Source organism: Ostrea edulis, chromosome 4 (assembly GCF_947568905.1).
Source record: "Ostrea edulis chromosome 4, xbOstEdul1.1, whole genome shotgun sequence".
In the NCBI taxonomy this organism is placed as follows: domain Eukaryota; kingdom Metazoa; phylum Mollusca; class Bivalvia; order Ostreida; family Ostreidae; genus Ostrea; species Ostrea edulis.
In genome coordinates this window covers 61,744,193-61,767,395 of record NC_079167.1, presented here as the reverse complement: position 1 = coordinate 61,767,395, position 23,203 = coordinate 61,744,193, and the positions used below count along the sequence as shown (strand labels likewise).

Here is a 23,203-nt window from a genome sequence, read left to right as displayed (position 1 = left end):
ACTCATACATACAACAAGTAAAGCTTTTTTTAAAAACTTGCCGTCTTTAGCAGCAACTCTATAGATCGAAGTTGAATTATGTCCCTTGTCTTCATTATTGAATTGAGCTAAAATAAATAATCTCACGGACATCATGCCTACAAAGCTGTGTCCTGACGCCCATTGTAAAAGTTTGTATTTATGAAGGGTATATGTACTGGAAATAAAAATCACTGTTCCCTGTATTAGCACTGATTAAAGCCTCTGTATCATATGAAACTGAGATTTTCAGTGTGTATATCAAAATATTTATTTTTTAACAAAGTTATGAAACAAAACAAACTAAAAAGATTTAAATTGCTCAAATTTGCATAAAAATTATCCTTGCATATTGTACAGTACAACTGCTTTATAAATTAACCAGGATAAAGACCTGAGACTATGGTAATAGTTTTGCCAAAAATTATATCATAAAATACATAGAGTTTGATGGAAAAGATTAATAATTGTTATTCAAATTTGAGCAATTGTAAGGAAAAAAAATATTCTGAAGGAATAGGATAGTTTTAGAACAGATGTGTTAAAAAAAAACCTTTAAGTTTACCCGATACAGACAGTCTAAACTTACAGCAGGAGTAATTTTAAGCAACATCATATGTAATGAAATGTTACTATCCTATTCCTTCTTAAGATTAGCAAAGTTCTCAAATGCCACTGATAATACAAACAAAAATGGTTGCATTGGAATCATTGATTGTCAATTGAAATTATCCCAAAACACAAGCAATCAAAACAAAAAACGGCGAGTTTTTGTTTGTATGCAAAAATGAAAACATTGCTGTAAATGAAGTAACCATAGAAATGCTTTGTATTAGTTGCTTTTAAAAAAAATAATGTGTCAATTTCATGAATTTCATTTTTCTTTTGTTCGTTTTGTCGATTTTTTTAAAGATTGAAAATCTTGAAAAATTGTTAAGGCGTACTAAAATTAGAACACCAGAAAATTATCTCCATTGCCTTGAAGAGCATTTCAACCAATGAAATAATTGAAAATTTTCACTTCATGCACTTTCTACCAATGAAAAAAGAGAGGAAGTGCAAAGTCCGAAGACTGTAAAACACTTCAACTCTGTATACCGTCTTCCAAGGAAGACGGTAATTAAACACAAAAGAATTATCTAACGGTGAAGTAATAAAATCATATGCTTTCTTTGGGGGTGCCAGACGGACCAAAGAATCGTCTTGGCCTTGTAGTAGTGACATCCATAGATATGATTTTCTTATCACAGAATCTGATGTGTCAATAAGTGCCATTTACAAGATAAGCACGTCAGGATCAGAATTTCCTCCACTTCAATCGAGTGCCTGCAGTCATGTGGACAACAAATTATTTGTATGGGGAGGGCTTAATACAAACACCCTGAATACATCTAATGATCTTTATGTCTTTGACACAAGTGCAAGTGAGAGCAAGTGGACCATAAACATTGTTCAATGTGGTGTAGGGGGTCAAGCTATAAGTCAATCAGTCCAGACAGGCACTGTTCCATCTGCCAGAACAGGTCACTCCTTGACAAAAATATCAGATGAAATACTTTTGTTGCATGGAAGCTTGTCTTTTTCACAGCGTGATACCAGTGGTGCAACACTCAGGAACATTTTTACACAAACTTGTAAAGATGGTTCTTTTTATATATTAAACACCAAAACTTACTTTTGGTCAAAACTTGATCGAGTTCCTGATGTCACACCAAGGGCTTATCACGCTGCGATAGCATGCCTCAACTCTTCTAATGACACATTAAGAGTACTTTACAATGGTGGTGTAACATATGAAGGTTTTGAACCATCAGAAAGGCTTCCAATCAATGAATTTGTTACCTTAAATTTCATAGGCAAGTCTCCTGATAATTATTTTCTTGAGAAAATTACTGTGCCAATTGAAAAACCAATGTATATTTCATATCATTCTGTTATTGCCTCTAATAATTGTCTTTACATTTTGGGTGGCTATGTACAAAACCAAAAGGAAATCACTGGATCTCCACTTTTGCATGATCAAATGAACATTTTTAATCTTGAGAACAAATCATGTATTTCTTTACCAATAGATCCATCATATGCAACATGTGGACATTCTTGTTTCGAGCTTTCTGATGATTGTTTTATGTTCGTATGTTTTCAGTTTTTCTGAAAAATAAAAACAAATATTATCCTGATTTCTCATGTTTTAGATTTCCTGTCACTGACAATATGAGGGACTGAGACAAACAAGTCAAGACATATTTATGTATGTCTACAAATGATGAAAACTATAAGATACATTGTATATCAATACTTGGAGTTTAAGAATTGGTTCGCTTAAATGGACACATCCACATTTTCTTCAATATCGAAATAGGAATGACTTTCATTCATATCTATAAAGCAATAATTTTAATAGGCATACAAAAAACTAAACATTAAATTTTACTTAGGTTTCAAGATCAAATGATTCATGATCACATTATCATAATATGTTGCATATCATATATAATATTATATATAATATACATATCATACAAAGTGTGTGTCCCTGTGATGCCAGACATGTATGTACATGTGACTTATAATTTAAGGGGACAAGTTCGTCTGTCATGACCTTCCTTCAAACATAATCCACATTTGTTGGATTTATGTGATACCTCGGCTAATTTTACCAAGGCTGGGCTGCTATACAGCCAATGTAAACACAACACATCACGTAGTCCACCCTGAGTACTACCTTTCCTGGCCAAATTTTTTCGAAAATGGCGAAAGATTTTATTTCCACCCTCATTTCCTTCACCAGAAAGCCCACCCACTGTACCTGGTCCATTGGGTCTTTCAATTAGCTCTTGAACATGCTCAATAATTTTGTGAATATAGTTTGGCCAGACAACATAATGAAAATTTTCAATTAATTCTTTTCCCATTTCTATTGCAATTTTCTTATAATTCTTAGTTTCATCTGGGTAATCAATCAGAGGCTGTTTGGCTCTGTATATTTTTCTTAAAGATCTGAATTTGCATAGAATAGATGATAAATTTGATTTCTTCTCAGAATTTTCAATCAAAGCAAGGATGTTTCCTTCATTTTTTTCATCAAAGAGTACTCTGGCATAGTTACCAGGAAGCATGAGCTGTGAATTGATGCCAGTGGTCTGCTTCATGTGTTTATCAAAAGCAACTTCTGAATTTTTTACAATACTTTTTATGTCCTCAGTGACAACCCATTGAGTAACCTTCGCAACCTCTTTGATAATTATTTTTCTGAAATACAGTCCACAATTAATGTCAGCATGAATTGCATCAATATCTTTATCTACCGCATCAGCATACAAGAGAGGAGATGATTTTACACCTTTTGAAATAGTCTCTAATTTTGACTTTGACAAATTGTCAGGATTAACTTTAAGATAATTTGCTAATGAGCATGTCTGTTCATATGTCCTTGTTATTGAAAAAGAACCTAAATGAGTCTTTGCCTCATCTCTTGTAGCCTCACACAGTGTACAGAGATATCTTGAACCACTGCCCATCAATCCACTGTCTGCTCTGTCCAATTTCTCATCAATCATACTGTTGTAAAATTTTAGTACATGTCTCCTCCACCCATTTGTAGTTTCAATTTTCAAAATTTTATCCTTCAAAAAATTTCTTTCATTTTCAATTGGAAGGAGACATATTGAAGTTGAACTATGATTGTTTTCATCACACAATGATTCCAATAAAGGTCGATTACAACGAACAGAATTTGGCTTTTCTTCATCAAATATTGTGATTATTTCATTTGATTCTAATTTGACATCTATTTTAATCACACAAAATGAAAATCTAAAGGCCTTGTCTGGCAAGAATCTATCCGATTGTTCCTTATGAACAGAAATTTCTCCCATCCCATCTGCCCCATCCTTAATACTAGAAATCAACAATAAATTCTGGTCATCTGGATCAATTCCATGTTTTTGTAGACCAGAAATAATCTGTGGCTCAAGTTCAGGTAATGTTTTTGAAATTGCATCAGGATAAGACCAACGTACACCTTTAACATTAGGGGTGGCAATTTCTGGCACGCCCTTACTGAAATATTCAAGTATATCTAATGGTTCAAAATTCAAATTCATATTTTCATTGATATCTTTAGTTCTTTTTCTTATTTTTGCAGGTGTGTGATAAAACATTTGAAAATATTCTTCACCCTCAATACAATATCTGACATATTAGGGCATATACATAAATTCAATTGCATTTAATGCAGAAATTGGTTGAAGGGGATTACATGTTTTTTCTTTAAGAAAAAAATATTGGTGTTTGTATTGCGTATTTGATTGTAATGCATCAACGCGCATAGCTAGGCACTCATGGGCATTCAGTGTAGAAGATTTGTTTCTCCAAGTACTATCTATAATGTTCATTTTAGGATCACAGGCTTCACGAAGAGCATCGTGAAGTGCAAAAAAAAGAACATCGTATTTCCCCCCCCCATTTTTTTTGGGGGGGGGGGGGGGCAAAATTCATGAATATAGTAAATAACTGGCTTTAGTCTCTTTTGTCTAACATATTTCTTTTTGCACTCATAAATGGGCTCTTTGACAATATTTGATGATGAAGTCTTTGATTTCTTTTTAGTCAGATATAATTTTATTGGATATTTTCCAAATTTACAGGAATTTTCATGATCAGTACAGGAGATCAAGGTCAATACTGATTCACAGCCTATGTCATTATATTTACAGAGAACATGAATATTTTCATATAACAAAGCAAGTTGGCCACTTAGGGGCTGTAAATCATGTCAATAGTGAGATATCTACATACAGGGCACATGTTAGCTGTACTTAGCCAAACAGACAAGCATAGTTTGCAGTAAATATGTGAACACAATGTGATGACTGGCTCTAATGGCACACCTTTGCATATTGCACATGTAAAAATTTCACCAAGGTTTTTTTCGACAATTCGGCTACTTTCAAAACTTGTAATTTCACTATCGAACAGATGTGATGTGCAGCTTGAGGCATATGATTGGTCAGGTATCGTATTAGATTCAAATGTCAGAGCTTTTGATATATCTGATTTAGAGGAGGAAGGACCTTGATCTTGCAAAGACAAATCAGATGATGTAGAGGTTGACTGACTTGGGTTGCAAATTGTCATTAAATCAGTCTGATTTGTTTTTGTAACAACAATTGCTTCCTCTACACAGTGACATGAAGATTCATCTGAGGACAATTTCAATTTCTTTGGAAGAGGTTCAGAATTGGTAAAGAAATCAAAAGTCAAAGACTTGTAATTTACAAGAACTTTTTCACCCCGTTTCCGGTTGCAAATTTTGCAGTTTTCTGAATGTATAGTATAATTGAAAAAATCTGGAACATTTACTGTACTTAAGAAATAAGATATCATTTTTGAATGTTGTTGGGATATGACATGAATTTGGTCACTTGATCAAATCCTATAACGCCCGAAGGGCGTTATAGTAGATTTAATCACGTACCAACTTCATGTCATATCCCAATAACATTCAAAAATGATATTTTATTTCTTATATTTATATTTTCTATTTTGATTTGTGTTCTTACCGAGCTTCCATGATTATGTAGCAGATGACCAAAATAACGATCGCCGAACACAAAATATAGTTCGTTAAAGTTTTATCGAATAAAAAATTAGGAACAATATCAAGAGAATATAAGATATAGATATTTAATTGAAAATGTTAAAAAAAGACGAAACATGTGTAAAATAAAGGTAATTTAGAGCGTAAAGTTAACTGATATGACGACAAGAAGAGCGGAGTAAACTACATCCGTGGTGTGATTTGGTCGCGATCAGCGATGGAGAAACTGGTGTCGCGTCGGGCTAGCTTACTAAGTTGAAAACGCTTGTTGATCACAGATTTCGACAGAAATTCAAACTCTTCAGTGTTGAGAAGGTAAAATATGAAATGGTGGCCGTTTGCAATGGCTTCGAAAATAGCCAACTTGAATTACTGTGGGATTTACACCTTGTAAAGGTAAGAAATGCATGTTTCATTGTGATAGGGAGTTAATAGGATGTCTGAGGCGAAAAGTTGAAGCGGACAAGAAATTCAATTTAACCCATTTTAATCGCAACAAGCGGCCGAAGTTCAGGCAAGATTTCCCGAATCACTTTATGTGACACTGGTCTGAGATTCGGAAGAGGCGTCAGTCCAAATACCCAGCCTCGACAAATCTCGCTGAGATTAGATTCAAGACAGTAGGACAGATTTAGACAAAATGCAGGTAAGTTGCGTCTTTTATTTACCTTCAGTGTGTGTAAAAGAAAATAAAAACGAACTGACGGAGTTTCTGTTCACTTGAGAGATTTCTGTTGTAGGATTTTAATGAAGACTCGCACCGGTCCGGTACCCTGACATTAGTCCGAAATATCTGACGTTTTCCTGGTTTATTTATGATTTTGATATTTACCGTATTTAACATTAAATTCGGCTCGCAAGTATGTAAAATCGGCCCGAGAATGCCGCCTCCAGCTGGAGGCGGCGAATTTCCAGTTTACGTAATGGCGCCGGTTCTGACGTTTTCCTGGCACAGTAAATATCAAAATCATAAAAAAGCCAGGAAAACGTCAGATATTTCGGACTACCCTGACATGAACATGCAAATTTTTCGAGCCTCGAAACCAGCCTCGCTTATGATCATGTCGAGTCATAGCCGTGATGGAAGTTGCCATGAAACAACAGGTTAACTTATCATCATAAAGCAAATAGGCTTATAACTCTGCCTACATGTTTTCGCTTCCAATATCATAGAACTTTTTAAATTCGCCATGCAGAAGTTGCAGACGGTATTTAAAACTGTTTAAAATAAAACAAGAGAACGGTATGTTTAATGTTTCTGTTTTGTTTGTTTACAAAATAAAATCTGTATAAATATCCTGCTGCGTTTGTTTCTGTTATGATGTCATTGCAGTGACGGATCCAGATTTTACGAGGGGGGTGAGGGTGAAAGTCAAGTATTAGCCAAAATACTCAGCCATTTTGGGTGCCAATCTGGAATTTTACTCACACTATTTCTATTATTTAAATTTGTGGCGAGAAAGGGGGGGGGGTCTAAATCCCCCACTGCATTGCATAAGCAAGAAGCCAGGTGAAAATACAGGAACTGACTTTTGAAGCGGTGATTGTATTCATACGCAAGAACAAACTGATCACGTGACCAAGTTCATGTCACACGAAATTGAACATCGATTTCATTAGTACTGTCATATAAGGAAGTGCATTGGCAAATGTAAATATAGACACTTGAACTTTGCTTTGACTTTCTAATTTTAAACAAAAAAAATCTGCATGATTGACAAAGTCGAGTTGGATGTACATTAGGCAGATCATCAGATACTAAAGTACTAATATAAAAACGTGGTTAATTTCATCTTTTTAGCAAGACACAGGATAGTTCTTTGACTTTATTTGCTTGCCACAAACTCTACAAAGGCCATTGATATGATTTATATGATCAGGATCTAAATCTGGTTCCATACTAATTGCAAAGTGAAATGATTAAGAAATGAGAAATAAAATCAAGAGTATTCCCTTACTTGATAGTTTGATAGATAAGAAAAGTAATTTGAATCAAATTTTTGTTAAAATAATACTCAGCTGATAATTGAAAAAGCGAAAAACAGTAGAAAATCTAATTAAAAATCACATTTAACACTGAAATCAAGGAACCGGAAGTAGTATCTTTCTGTAAAATTGTTGAACAACGAATTTCGTAATACGCAGGGTGGTCATAGGACGACCTATCAGATAGAGTTATGGAGATATCAAGGTAGAGAAGGTTAACAATAGTCATTCTAAGTCAGCGCTTTCACGGTGTCAGACGCACCTTTTTTTCAACAATAGTATTTTTATTAATAAATTACAGCTAAAGAATACACGTCCAGTATTCACTCTCTAGACATTATTAACACCGGCGTGTGGACACAGATTTCCATAGTTTTTTGTTTTTGTTTTGTAATCCTTTTTTATCTATGTTTTTTTCTGGGCGGTTAGTAATGTTTGTGATGAGGGTAAACGCTAAATGGTTATTAAGCTGAATTTCATTTTATGCAATATCGCATTTGCTATGATTTATAATCACTGTATAGCTTGTTTATTAATCAAACGCTCGGCTGCCCGAAAAGTTAGCCTGGCTTACTGCTGATTTGTGTGTGGTTAGTTCATATGGTAACAGTGACTATGAGGTCACATTCTAGTAACAGTATATCATACTCAATGATTTCAATATGAATACCTTTACACTACTACTATTTTGGAACTCTAATCGACGCATGGCAATCCAGGCGTAGGTTGAAAAACCGGTGTAACCGTGGTGGCGGTCGCTGGTGACCAGGGTCGCTCTTAATAGAATATATAGGGAAAAGAACGACTCGGATCACCGGCTTCTGCGCATGCGTGGTATTTAACTCGAAGCGGTGCCCTACTGGTTTTAAATCCATAGTAATAATAAACCCCCTTCTCAGTTTTCTGTTTCGTATGCACATCATAACTTGAAAGATACAAATTAACTTGCATTATCCAACTCCAAAATTGATATTTTAATGCATAAGATTTCTGAATTATGTCTAAGATATCTAATAACGAATAAACAACTTGAAAACAGTGGCTGTTTATTCAAAGCATATTTACAATAGTGTTATCTCGATAACAATTCCTAAGTCATCTTTTATATTTTAATCACATGATAACAGGTGTGAACAAGGCACAGCTAGACGCCTTAAACTTGGATTAACGTGCAGGTGTAAACAATTACCTGTAAATAAAATAACACCAGGTTATTCTACCGTGACCAACCTTCGTAATCATAAGTACAAATACCACTCGCCCAATTTACGAACAATACGTAGGCACATATTCAACATTGTTTTATTATTTATTTATCTATTTTGCATAGTATGTTTCTTCTCTCGCCCTCTTTTATTTCAAATATATTTTCTGATTATCTGAATTCAAATTATCTCCGATATGCGAACAACCACACATCTACTGTATACAACTTGGAGGTTTACTTTGGGTGTTTTTGTACAAAAGTGGAAGACTTTCCTATTACGAGATAATTCTTTTTGTGTTAAAATTTAACCAACTAGACTCTATATACATGTACATGTAGCAGGATCGTGTATAGGAACCAGCAGGCATGAGGGATCGTGCCATCCTTCTTATTCCCAATAAAAACCATAAGACAACAAAACTAACGTCTGGCGGCTTTTTTCGTCTTTATTTACCTAATATCTATTTATTTATTTTCAAGGTCAACGTATATCTTTTCACTTATGCCCCAACTATAATTGCTTACAAAGGACACGTTTCAGTTTCACGAAATTAGTCAAAATAGGAGTCATGTTTGGTATACGGACAAAAAGTCACAGGATAAACGTCACTGGACAGAAAGTCACAAAATATGTAGAAAAGTCACAAAAATGACTTAGCAAATGAGACCCCATATATACTTTTAAGATAATAATAACAGGTGGTACCCAAATGCTCACTAAAGCTGTTGTTCAGACACCAGACATTTCTTACAGTGGATAGGAGGTACAAGGGAATACATGTCATCATTATTGATGTTTGTTTTGCCACATTTAGCACCTTCAGTTCATTATTAAATGTTCATTATCAGATAATAAGAAAGGAAAAATCATTAACTTGTTTATATATCAATTATTATATGATAGTTCACTTACTTCTTGTTTTGACAATGATCTGGAGTGAAAGGAAGCCAACCATAATTCTGTCATCAGATTTTGTTTTGACAATCATTACATGTAATATGTAGTATACTAAACCAAATGATCATCAAGCTTATTTCATCGAAATAAGAAATCTCTCTTTTTAAAAATCAAAATGATATTTTACAATAAATATGATAAAAGGAATAACAATTTTATAATTATTATCAAAATCTCATAGAAAATATAAAGTTTGCATATATATTTTCTTAAACTTTACAAAAAGAACAGATATGTTTTCAAATATATATAAAAAATCAATAGTTTTTTATTTTCTTATAAACTGTGACTTTTTGTCCTATGACATTTTGTTCTACTATCATAAAATTCTAATTGTGACTTGGTCTTATTTTCTTATAAAATTGTGACTTTTTGTCCTGTGACATTTTGTCCTACTTTCATAAAATTTCTTATTGTAACTTTTTGCCCATGGTCATATTGGCCGTGTCTTTTTGTAATTTGTAAAGCTGTAAATGGTTTGAAAGGTACATAATTTCAGCACAATGTATATATTAATTATGACTTTAAAAGTTGAAATATTTTCATGATCCTGGTTCTAATTAGGAACATTTATTTGAATCATTTTTATATATCATAAAATTACAATTTTCTTATATCAAATTCATGACAAGGAACTACGTAAAAATGAGCAGTACTTTGAGTGAATCTCATTCTTTGCAGTCAGCCAATAATATGATAGGACTGGCTTCACGAGTATGTACAAAAGCCACGGTATCGACGTCCAGTTGTTTAATATCATCATGAAAGCTGCTGTCTTTGGATCATCTTTTGTCTTGCGACTCGGAAGGTCTACCGAAGCAGACCCGAGAATAAAATATTTTGGAGTTGGTGGCATGACAGCAAAGGAGCCAAATCAAACCTGCTTCAGTATTCCCCTGATCGAGTTTTCATTCATCTCGGTGGAAACGACATTAGCGTTGACGGACAACCTAGGAAGGTGGCTGAAAACGTCCTACAACTGGTGCAGGTCCTAGAAGACAGCGGAGTTTGAACTGTTCTCGTGGGACAGATTCTAGACAGAAATAAGAAGACCTAGGGGAGGGGACTCACCCCCACCCCCTCTAAATCCGCAACTGCATAGATATGTAGACTTCTTTATATTTTGAATTAAGGTATGCCATGTATAATGAAAGGATAATGAACAATTTTGAAGGATTTAGATCAACATAAATGTTTATTGTCAAATAATGATGAAAGTGAAGCAGATGAAATTCACATGACTGGTGAATGATTCGAAGCTGACATTTTTGCACTTAAGACTTTTAGAAGAATTGTCTGCCCTTTGTATAAATAAGAAAAATCTAATTTTCTAAAACTGTGTGAGGTCAATGATTAATTCTATTTCATACTTTCATTAAGAGAAAGTGTATGTAACTTTCTACCAAGAGATTTGTATGAAACTATAACTTCTTTTTAAAATATTGTAATAAAACATGCTTCATATTTTGTCAAAACTGACTAGGGTATGGTCTGTAAAAGTTGCACAAGGTGCAAATGGGTGGCGGTTTGATTTGAAACAGCTAATTTAAGTGTAGTTTCAGAATTCAGGAGAGAAAAAATGGGGAAAATAATTATTTTGAATTAATTATGAGCGTCGGTGTCTGGGGTCGCTCTTCAGAATGACCGTTTCATATTTTGTCAGAACTGACTAGGGTATGGTCTGTAAAAGTTGCACAAGGTGCAAATGGGTGGCGGTTTGATTTGAACTAGATAATTTAAGTGTAGTTTCAGAATTCAGGAGAGAAAAAATGGGGAAGATAATTATTTTGAATTAATTATGAGCGTCGGTGTCTGGGGTCGCTCTTCAGAATGACCGTTTCATATTTTGTCAGAACTGACTAGGGTATGGTCTGTAAAAGTTGCACAAGGTGCAAATGGGTGGCGGTTTGATTTGAACTAGATAATTTAAGTGTAGTTTCAGAATTCAGGAGAGAAAAAATGGGGAAAATAATTATTTTGAATTAATTATGAGCGTCGGTGTCTGGGGTCGCTCTTCAGAATGACCGTTTCATATTTTGTCAGAACTGACTAGGGTATGGTCTGTAAAAGTTGCACAAGGTGCAAATGGGTGGCGGTTTGATTTGAACTAGATAATTTAAGTGTAGTTTCAGAATTCGGGAGAGAAAAAATGGGGAAAATAATTATTTTGAATTAATTATGAGCGTCGGTGTCTGGGGTCGCTCTTCAGAATGACCGTTTCATATTTTTACTTCACACAATCCGAAAAAAAAAAATTACTTGAATTACATGTAATGCATTAAGAGAATTACACAATTTGAATTTATTTAATACTAATAATAATGCTTTGATTAGATAATGTACAAGAAAGTGGTAGTTAAAACAATTATGGGGGTCACTATTCATGGTGTAGAAGGTAATTTGAAAACAGCAAAATAACAACTTTATTATTTTCAATGGATCCATAATAATAAAAAAAATCAGCACAGCATGAAATTCTGATTGGTAAGACATTCTTGAAAACTTTGGTTTAAAACTTTTGTTTTCACCTTTTGAGCACTGACCTTTTCTTCATTATTGTTCAGGCCAAATAAAAACATGTGTGGTTACTGTTAAACGACAGTCCATAATTTTTACCCCCGACCCTCAACTATCTTTTTTTTTCGGTTTTTAATATTTCCTAAATTCGTTACCACATACAAATAAAATACACGCCTTTTTCAAGATTTTCTTTTATGAGAAGGGTTAACTTTATTTACCACTATATATAGGTTTTTGGCCCATTTTTCTTCAGGTGAAGCTTTAAGTTCTTTCATAGCCAATATATAGATACCGCTCAAATGCTAAGCTGTAAACACTTACAACAGGCCATCTAACGTTAGACAGAGAGTGACATAGAACTAAAAAAAAAATGCTTAAATACACAACTGAGCTATCACCCTACTTATTTTTGAAACAGTAAGAAAGATTTAAAAACTTGGAAGGGTTTGAAAACTGTAACCTGGGTGAAATATGACAACATGATTTTGGCAAATGCACTGATTTTGTTCTGCATTTTTATTTTTTAAAAATATATATATAAGTCTTAGAATTGTAAACACTAGGGTGATCCCTACCAATTTTGATAAATATATGTAAATGGTATATGCAAGGAAGTGACGATAAAAGAAAACTTTTTCCATCTTAAGTCTATAATAAAAAAGAAATTAAATATCATTCCTACATACCAACACTATATTTCACGGGATTGTAACTGAAACCACACATAGTATTTTATTTCGTCTCTTCATTTTGGCTTTCTATAACATTTATTTTTATTCATTCCAAATTAGATCATACTTTTTACATTAAGCACTGAAATTTTTTAAAGCTTCATTATAATTGTTAATGTTTTGTTTTTACTTACTAAGAAAATTTCAGGACTTTATTTTTCATTTGGGTTTAAATTTTTATTCAAAATTATGGCTCATATGAGGATACCTCCACGTGGTATGAGCTGGGCAATGATGTCACAAAATTACCTTCTTTCTTAGTCTTATTAAAAGAAGTGACATTAGCAGACATCCTCGTATTGTAAATATATATCTGTATCTAGTTTAAAAAGAACGCACTTTCACATTATGACCCCTGGTCTACTTTTTTGGGGATTGACAATGTTATGGTTTTGGCAATTATTTAATTAAGGAAATCAGAGGTCATGATTTGAAAAAGCTTGAATCTACAATACCTGAGAATGATCCCATATTAATAAGACTGATCACTGTTTGTAAACAAATTTCTTCATTCCTCCTATCTAAAACTAAATTGCCCATTGCCAATTGTATTCCTCACTTACCCCTGGAGGGTTAAGATTTGAGCAAACTGCTTCATTACTTGAAGATGCTTACATATAACTATGAATAATCATGACTTTGCTGTTCTTGAGAAAAAGATTTTTACAGTTTCTTCCTATGTATTTGTATGTAAAACTTTGATCCCCTATTGTGTCCCATTCAACACCCGGGGGCCATGATTTGAGCAAACTTGAATCTGCAACTATGTCAGGAAGCTTTCATGTAAATCTCTGCTTTTCTAGCTCAGTGGTTCTTGAGAAGAAGATTCTTAAAGATTTATTCTATATATTTGTATGTAAAACTTTGACCCCCTACTGTGGTCCCATTCAACACCCGGGGGCCATGATTTGAACAAATTTGAGTCTGCAATATGCCAGGAAGCTTCAATGTAAATTTTAGCTTTTTTGGCCCAGTGGTTCTCGAAGATTTTTAAATGAAACCCACCCTATTTTTGCATTTTTATGATTATCTCCCCTTTGAAAGGCTCATGGCCCTTCATTTGAACAAACTTGAAAGCCCTTTACCCAAGGATGCTTTGGGCCAAGTTTGGTTGAAATTAGCTTAGTGGTTCTGGAGAAGAAGTCGAAAATGTAAAAAGTTTAGACAGACAACGGACAACAGGTGATCATAAAAGTTCACTTGAGGTTTCAGCCGGTTTTGATATTTTGATATATAGCCTATCAAACTCCAGTAAGATGAGGGTGATACCAGACAGTCAACATTAGAAAGTGCACTGTTTCAAAATTACTTGTTGATATATTACAAATATGTGTGATGCTGTTTTATAACTGACCTTTAGGACGTTTCTTGGTGTTTGAAATTAACCATAGACCGAGTCTATGTCAAATGGCACTGGTCTATAACAATTGTAATTGGGATATAACAAAATGTGTATGTTAATTTTCTTAGTTTAAAGCAATTGAGTTATCCCAAAAGTCAACGTCTGATAAACGTTATGAGGAAAAGAGAACACTTTTTTGGAAATGGAAAGAAAATATGCTTTATAAATACTTTAAAAGTCAATAAAAATGTTTTAAATTTGTGTTATTTTTTTCAATGTTGCGATCTATGCCAATTCGATGAGGTCTATGTCATCTAGTTTTGGCATAAACCCAGTCTGTACTAAGTTTTAAACGAATTTCGAAAACTGCTTTTCTGTTACTTTAATTCAGAAAAATATACTGACAACACGTCACACCAGCATATTTCTTTTCTGTTTTACCACACCCAAACATATAAAAGATGTGGTGACTACAAATGAAGGGAAGAAATGCATTAAAATGCACCATTTTAAGTCATTCATTTTAAATGGGTTAACCTCCCCCCAAACCCCACAGTAAGGTATAGATTTGCCACTGTATTTGAGTGCAACCTGATGTTATTAAAGAACAGACGTAGCTCAAAAATTGCAAATTCACATGAAATTATGCTACTCTACAGATTACTTCGAAAAAAAATGTATAATTCAAATCCAACAAAAAAATCAACAGACTGATTGAAATGGATCACAGATTAAAATGTATCACAATGAGGGAAATTGGGATGTTTTGGAGAATTGACAAATTCAATGCAGAAAGAATTAAAAGGATCAGTAAATGATGTCATAATACTTGCCCTTTGACCTCTAAATAACATTAATTCAACATAAATTATCCACTTTTCAAATACTGAATGTCTGATCATCATTGAAAAACACTAGATATATCTATAGATATGATGTTTACCTAGAAATGTAAACCTGAGTCGGTCAAAAACAGGCACCTATCTTCTTAGTCAGGTTAGTGTTACATAACCATGATAAGTTTATTGGATTGGTTAGTTGTGCTTTGTGCTCATTTAATTACAAATGAAAATTAGTCGTGGGGCTTGGATTATTCTGACCACAAACTATGTCGAAAATCTGCTTTAAATTCATAATTCATAAGTAATTGCGCAAAAAATTAAAACTAAATACCTAAGCATTTCAACACCTACATAAAAATATTTCATTGACATAGATGATGGCTTTTCGATACTAAAAAACACAATAGAGGAAATTCGAGTCACAACTTTGTTTTGAATTAAACTGGTACAGTGTGATCATGATTCGCATTTATTCATACTAGCAATTAAATCATAGACAATAAAAACAATATTATTTACTTTTTCTTTTTAAACCACTATCTTACTGTTACACTTGCCACTTGACCTGGAGAAAAGAGTGTAATAGTCTATACAACTTTATTGTCTGCAGGGCACCAGATTCTAACTTCTGGCAAAGTTTACAAATTTTGTGTTTACTAGAGGAACTACGGTAATTTTACAAGTACATGATATAGTGTAATAAAATGGTATGAAGTTTATATGAACATATACGGTAATTCCATAATTCATTCATAAAAGTGTATAAAGCATGATAACAATTCCTTATGCATAAACAACCTAACACTTAATGGCATCTTATGCATTATAGATAAATGTTAACACTGCATTCCTATTCAAAATGGAAAAATATAGAAAAATACAAATGGCGGGAACATGTGCTTCACATGTGCTTGACCGAAACAAGTAACTTTCATAATTCAAGTAAATAATTGTGTGACCTAACATATAATGATAATAAACATATTAACTGGATCTCAAATAATACCCTTGGTGATATACATAGCATACAAGTGTGATAATCTAAAATAATTACCTGGAGAAAAGAGTGTAATAGTCTATACAACTTTATTGTCTGCAGGGCACCAGATTCTAACTTCTGGCGAAAAAGAGTTCAGTGAAACAGTCGATAAAAAGAAAATAGAGTTATCGCTCTTCGCCCATAATAAAAATTTGGTACCCCCCGCAATACCACACGTAACACTCTCCCCCCGAACAACAAATGTCGTCCCGACATTTAACAAAAAACACAGAAATCATTTTTCTTTTGACTAGATCAGATTGAGACTAGAACATTAAATATTAATGAATGATATCTACTTGCATGCACTTGCAAAAATAAAAGTTTTCCAAGTAGGATACATGAACTATTCAGAACAATACTGTTGTTTACCACTAAATAAATCTCATCATGAGAGTACTGTATACCATAAGTATACTTCACAATCTACATACATTCCATGAATGCAAAATCTAACACATAGCTGGCCAAGCATTTGTGTTCCTTAACGAAATGTTAAGATGGTAAATATAAAGAGTTTTCATACAGTGGTTTTCAACAATGTCAAAAATAAAAATGACTAGCATTTTAATACAAAATCATACCACACACATTACATCTACTCTGACTCCGACGAAACAACAAATCAACCTTACACCTTACATTTAACTTTGACTAACTCTTAACTTAAAACCCCGTCATAACGTATAAATGCTGGCATGAGATGTACATATTTTGACATCATATTAACAAAATAGATAAGATTCATTCCTTAGAGTTTATACATATATTGGGTGTAGATATGTATTGACACTGTTCTGAACTGCACGGATCGTTGGTTCTCCAGGTTTATCATATGTCAGGGTTCTTGGAGGTCGGATGACACGAGCAGGTCGACCGGTAGGTAGATCCCCATCATCATCTGAAACCGAGATAAACTCTTCACTCGAAGGACCTTGCGAGCTCTCAGTCAATATTGACGACTGTGAGGAACTTTCTGTGGTAACTGTGGATGTTTCTTGCTGAGTGATTGGCACAAACTCTTTTGCTGTAGGATTTAGTCTAGGATCGCTTCTTGCTGCTTCAGACTGATGCCCCCAACACACCTCATCAGAATCGGAGGAGTCGCTCGACAATTCTTTTGGTGACTGACCATGTGTTATCTTACTTCTTGTTTTGCGCTTCGGTTGTGGTTTTACAATCACAGGTAGGTCATTGCACGGTAATAACAAATTACGATGAAGTCGACGCAGTCGCCCTCTGTTGCCCTCTGCTTGGACTTCATAGACTGGTAAATCTCCTATTCGTCGTAGTACTGTGTGAACTTCAGATTCCCAGTAAGACCTCAGTTTTCCAGGACCACCACGTTCCAATAGATTCCTTACAAGAACACGATCCCCTTTGACTAATGCAGCACTTTGAGGTTTCTTATCATAGCGATCCTTTGCACGCTGACTGGCTTTGCTTGCAGTTTTAGCTGCTATTCGATAAGCTTCTTCTAATCTATTTCTCCACTCAGTCACCCAGTCTGATTTCTTCGCTGTTAACTGATCATCCAGTCCAAATATGAGGTCTATTGGTAATCTTGGATGACGACCAAATACCAGATAGAAAGGAGAATATCCTGTGCTGTCATTCCTCGTACAATTGTATGCATGGGTCATCTTGTTAAGATGATTCTTCCAATTGCGCTTGTGATCTTTAGGTAGAGTTCTTAACATACCAAGCAGTGTACGGTTCAGTCTCTCTGTTTGACCATTACCTTGGGGATGGTAGGGTGTGGTTCTAGAATGTTTCACCCCAGTTAAGGTCTGTAATCTAGAAAAGAAACTGTTTTCAAACTCCCGACCCTGATCATGGTGCAATCTATCAGGAAACCCAAACCGCATGAAGAAATCGTTGAACATTTTCTCGGCAGCAGTGCGTCCAGATTTGTTCCTAGTAGGGTAAGCGGTTGCAAAGCGTGTGAAATGGTCTACCACGACCAGAATATACTCGTATCCGCCACTGCACGATTCCAAATGCAGGAAGTCTATCGATACCATCTCAAAAGGGTAGGTTGTTATTATTGGCTCGAGAGGTGCAACCGGCTTAACATTTGGTTTTCGATCCTTGATACATGGACACCTTTTTTGTATAAACTCTGCTATATCAGATGCCATCCGCGGCCAATAAAATCGCTCCTGGGCAAGTGCGACAACCCTGTCAGTTCCTAAATGTCCCATCTTAGCGTGGAGTTCATCATACACATAATCCCTATACCTAGGTGGGAGGACAACTTGATGTTTGATCTCGCCAGTGAGTAATTTAACACGGCGCTTTAGAAGTCCTTGATCATCAATGTAGAGTTTCTTCCAGCTCCGTAACAGTTGTTTTTCTTGAACAGAGAAGGATTTCTTTTCTCTTGCACTAGGTTGTTTCCCTTTTGTTACTAGCTTAATCACCAATGAAATAGTTTCATCCTTTTCTTGTGCTGTTAGCAGAGCTTCATGGCTGACCTTGACATCATCAGGTACATTAGAAGTGGACTCTGGTGTTGGACATACAGGTGAAACAAATCCTTGCAGCTTGTTACTGGTACGAGCTTCCACCATTTTAACTGTAGCCTCTACTTCATCCTTTGTAGACTCCATGGTACACTCAGATTGTAGGGTGGTAAAATCTAGAGACATACGGCTCAGTCCATCTGCATCCCTATTCCTTGGCCCTGGTTTATACTTCACAGAAAAATTGAAGTCTGCTAGTTCACTAATCCACCGAAGTCGAGTGGCATCTAGCCTAGGTGTGGTGAGAACATAGCACAATGGATTGTTATCACTGTACACTGTGAAGTGTGGAGCATAATACAGATAGTCACGAAAGCGATCGGCTATAGCCCACTTCATGGCCAAAAACTCTAGTTTTCCTGAGTGCATGTGGTAGTTTTTCTCCGCTGGTGACAGTGTTCTTGAAGCGTAAGCAACCACTCGAGGTATCCCTTGGTCATCCCTCTGGTAGAGTATGGCCCCTAATCCTTCTCCTGATGCATCCACATGTAGATCAAATGGTTTGTCAAAAAGTGGATAAGCCATGACAGGTGGGTTTGTAAGAGCATCCACAAGGTCACTCAATGCCTCTTGGTGGGCTCTCGTCCAGCTGATCTTCACCTGGGAAGATACTTGTCCATTCTTCATCTTTACCCTCGACTTTCCTTTGCCTGCAAGAGGATTCTTGATTTTTGGATTCTTTACTAAGTCATAAAGTAGTCGGGCACGACGTGCAAAGTCTGGTATATACTTCCGATAGAACCCTAGAAATCCAAGAAGTTTTCTCATATCTCCAATACAAGTCGGTTTCCTCTCTTTTAGCATCAAAACTGCTCTTTTGTCCTCTGGGTCCATAGTGTAGCCCTCACCAGTAGCTAAATGACCCAAGTACCTCACCTCCTGCTTAAACAGATGACACTTGGAAGGTTTCAGTTTTACCCCTCTCTCTCGGAAACGCTGGAAAACCTGTTCTAGATGTGACAAGTGCTGCTCAATCGTGGATGAGTAAACTAGAGTGTCGTCCAGATAAGGCAGGCAAAACCGATCCCTTATCCCCTCTAGGCAGTCATTCATGAAGGTTTGAAAAGCAGCTGGAGCGCCAGATAAACCAAAAGTCAGTGGCTGATAGTAGACCCTTACCGAAAATCCAGGATGCACTTGATAGTCTCGGGGGCAGCAAGTGGTTTTCCCTACTTGACCAAGGAAAGGCGTATCATCAAGGAGTGATGTCAGAAGATAGTAAAAAGTTTACAGCCTTCATAACACCTTGGGGACTCTATGAGTGGGAGCACCAGATTCTAACTTCTGGCAAAGTTTACAAATTTTGTGTTTACTAGAGGAACTACGGTAATTTTACAAGTACATGATATAGTGTAATAAAATGGTATGAAGTTTATATGAACATATACGGTAATTCCATAATTCATTCATAAAAGTGTATAAAGCATGATAACAATTCCTTATGCATAAGCAACCTAACACTTAATGGCATCTTATGCATTATAGATAAATGTTAACACTGCATTCCTATTCAAAATGGAAAAATATAGAAAAATACAAATGGCGGGAACATGTGCTTCACATGTGCTTGACCGAAACAAGTAACTTTCATAATTCAAGTAAATAATTGTGTGACCTAACATATAATGATAATAAACATATTAACTGGATCTCAAATAATACCCTTGGTGATATACATAGCATACAAGTGTGATAATCTAAAATAATTACCTGGAGAAAAGAGTGTAATAGTCTATACAACTTTATTGTCTGCAGGGCACCAGATTCTAACTTCTGGCGAAAAAGAGTTCAGTGAAACAGTCGATAAAAAGAAAATAGAGTTATCGCTCTTCGCCCATAATAAAAATTTGGTACCCCCCGCAATACCACACGTAACATTACTTTCAAGGTATTGTTATCATAATCATAATGATATAAATCAGTCGAGACTCGATCGCTCTAGTACAGGACGACATTGGTGGGATGCCGATCTCGATGATTCTTGCATGTAAAATGAATAATTATTAGTAAGTTTCTGTTGATATTTTTGCTAAAGGAGCTGCACTAGTTATATAATTTAATATATTAGTTAAAATGCACGTCTTCTTATTAAAATATGTGCATAAATGAAGTTCATATGCCGATCACAATTTCAGATGTAGAATAAAAAACCAAAGCATTTTCTGGTTTTTAAAACAAAATAATTCAATAATACCAATTGTTTTATTGTCTTTTGGTTTTTTTTCATCACCAAACTTCACACTAATTGCTGATTACAACCATATAAAATGTTTACAGTTACGTATGGGTCGAATTATGCGAGCGTCGAACAGCAGGGCTACCGCTATATTTAGAGCGGAGTCAAGTCAACTCGTACCCTGACCGACTCGTACCCAGGTCAACTCGTACCAAATAGGTCAACTCGTACCCAAAAGGCAAAAGTCAACTCTTACCCAAGAATCTGGTTACGAGTTGACTTCTCCTCTTCAATTGATGACAACTCGTACCTAAGCGATATGTCACTTATATGCGCATAGATTATTGCATTAAGGGCAGATTCTTGGGTACGAGTTGACTTTTGCCTTTTGGGTACGAGTTGACCTGGGTACGAGTCGGTCAGGGTACGAGTTGACTAGAAATCTTTAGAGCGACCCTGAGCACCAGCGACCGCGATCACCGCTACACCGGTACTGCAAGCTTTGAAAGAAGTTCGCCAACTTTGTCTAATTTTAGTAGCCAATGAAATTAAAGGTAAACCCCAAATGACAACATGTTAGTTTCGTATTTTTCATTCATTAATTGAGATATTATAAATATTACCTAATAACAACCTTTTTTCACGAAAGAAACAACAAATAATTCCAATATGCTGTTTGCATCATTCAATTTTTTTTTTTTAAATTATCAACGGTGAATTTGGAGTACCTAGTCCCACAAGAGAGAGAGAGAGAGAGAGAGAGAGAGAGAGAGAGAGAGAGAGAAACAAAACGTGTAAAGTGAGGACTAATTTCAACCAATGAACAGACGTTGTGAGGATAGAATTGTAGTATGAGGACAAATAAATGTCCTCACAATTACGTCCTCAATTAAATGTGACCTACAGCATGTGAAAGTTGTAGATACAAAATATTAGCTTAGTGAGGACAAGTGGTGTGAGGACATGTCCTTACTAATATTCTCTCTCAAAACTCCCCCCCCCCCCCCCATAATTTGAAAGAGAGCATCAGATAAACTTTTATAGGTATCACTAAAGCTTTACGTACCTAACATAGTACTTTTTTTTTTTGGCCTTTAGAATAGAATAGAATATGATTTATTTCCAGATTAGGGCCCTCTCGGGCATACAGCATGTACATGATGTCAATATGCAATGTTTATAAAAAAAAAAATTATGATAAAAAGAAAAGAACAAAACAAGAGCAAAATATGCACTATTAGTATGAGCAATGTTCATACATGAGACATTTTGAACATGATAATACTTATTTGTATTACATGTAAGTACCACCGTGTATCCTGATGCAAAACAGAAAAAATAAAATAAAAGTATATACATGTACATAACAACACCACCTGTAATAATAGTAAAGGTAGTATAAGTACAAATGATTAATAGTACATTATTGTATTCTGAACTACAAATTTTGAGAACGGAGAGAGAGAGAGAGAGAGAGAGAGAGAGAGAGAGAGAGAGAGAGAGAGAGAATCGGAGGAATGTTTAGTACAACCCGAATAAATTTGTTGGAAATAACATACTATCAGGGAACGGTAATTTCTTAAATCAATCTTCAATGCTACAAGTGATGTACTCTTATATGAATTAATACTATCTAAGTCTGTTTTGAACAATATCAATAAAATGAAATTAACATGAAAATCAGAAAATTGTCGATATTGAAATCAATTCAACTGTTACGAATGATTAATTGATATATGAAAAGTAATTTTGACCCCCTTCCCCCAAGAATTTTTTTGAGAACTGATACCAGTATAACCTCACACACACACACACACACACACACACACACACACACACACACACACACACACACACACACACACACACACATATATATATATATATATATATATATATATATATAAAGATCAAGTAGTCTCTTCTGATATGAACTGTCTTTGCTGTTATGCCCTGTGGGCCCCAACAGTTTCGGTCCACTCCGCTCCACATAAACAATACTATAGTAAACATGGGAAACTGGCTTTCTGATCTACTTTTTCCTACAACACCCCTAACCCCTTAACTTGGGAAGATGTCGATCTTAGAAGTCTTCTTTCTAATATTGTGTATAAACCTTTTTTTTTTTCTTTGTGGATAATGTCCAGTGAGAATGGTAATTTTTAAATCACTATTTTTAAAACAAGAAATAGGCCTAGTGCATTTTATAACCTTATAAAGAACCAGACAAATATAAAAGACTAATAATGTTAATATT

General features: G+C 35.0%; 1 protein-coding gene and 1 long non-coding RNA gene across 2 annotated transcripts in view; both read right to left on the bottom strand.

Moving 5' to 3' along the window:
• The window catches only part of LOC130054236 (protocadherin Fat 4-like), a 93,992-nt gene extending 85,452 nt beyond the window's left edge, over positions 1-8,540 (bottom strand). The window contains exons 1-2 of the mRNA XM_056163273.1: positions 8,277-8,540; positions 2,085-2,169 (exon numbers count right to left, since the gene is read on the bottom strand). The gene's annotated coding sequence lies outside the window, so the exon portion shown is untranslated. The remainder of the gene's footprint in view (positions 1-2,084; positions 2,170-8,276) is intronic.
• Positions 8,541-8,701: 161 nt separating this feature from the next.
• Positions 8,702-20,901, bottom strand: LOC125648467 (uncharacterized). The gene is made up of 2 exons (XR_008802526.1): positions 20,652-20,901; positions 8,702-8,795 (listed from the first exon to the last, which is right to left on the bottom strand). It is a non-coding gene; the product is annotated as an uncharacterized LOC125648467 (long non-coding RNA).
• Between the last annotated feature and the right edge of the window lie 2,302 nt (positions 20,902-23,203).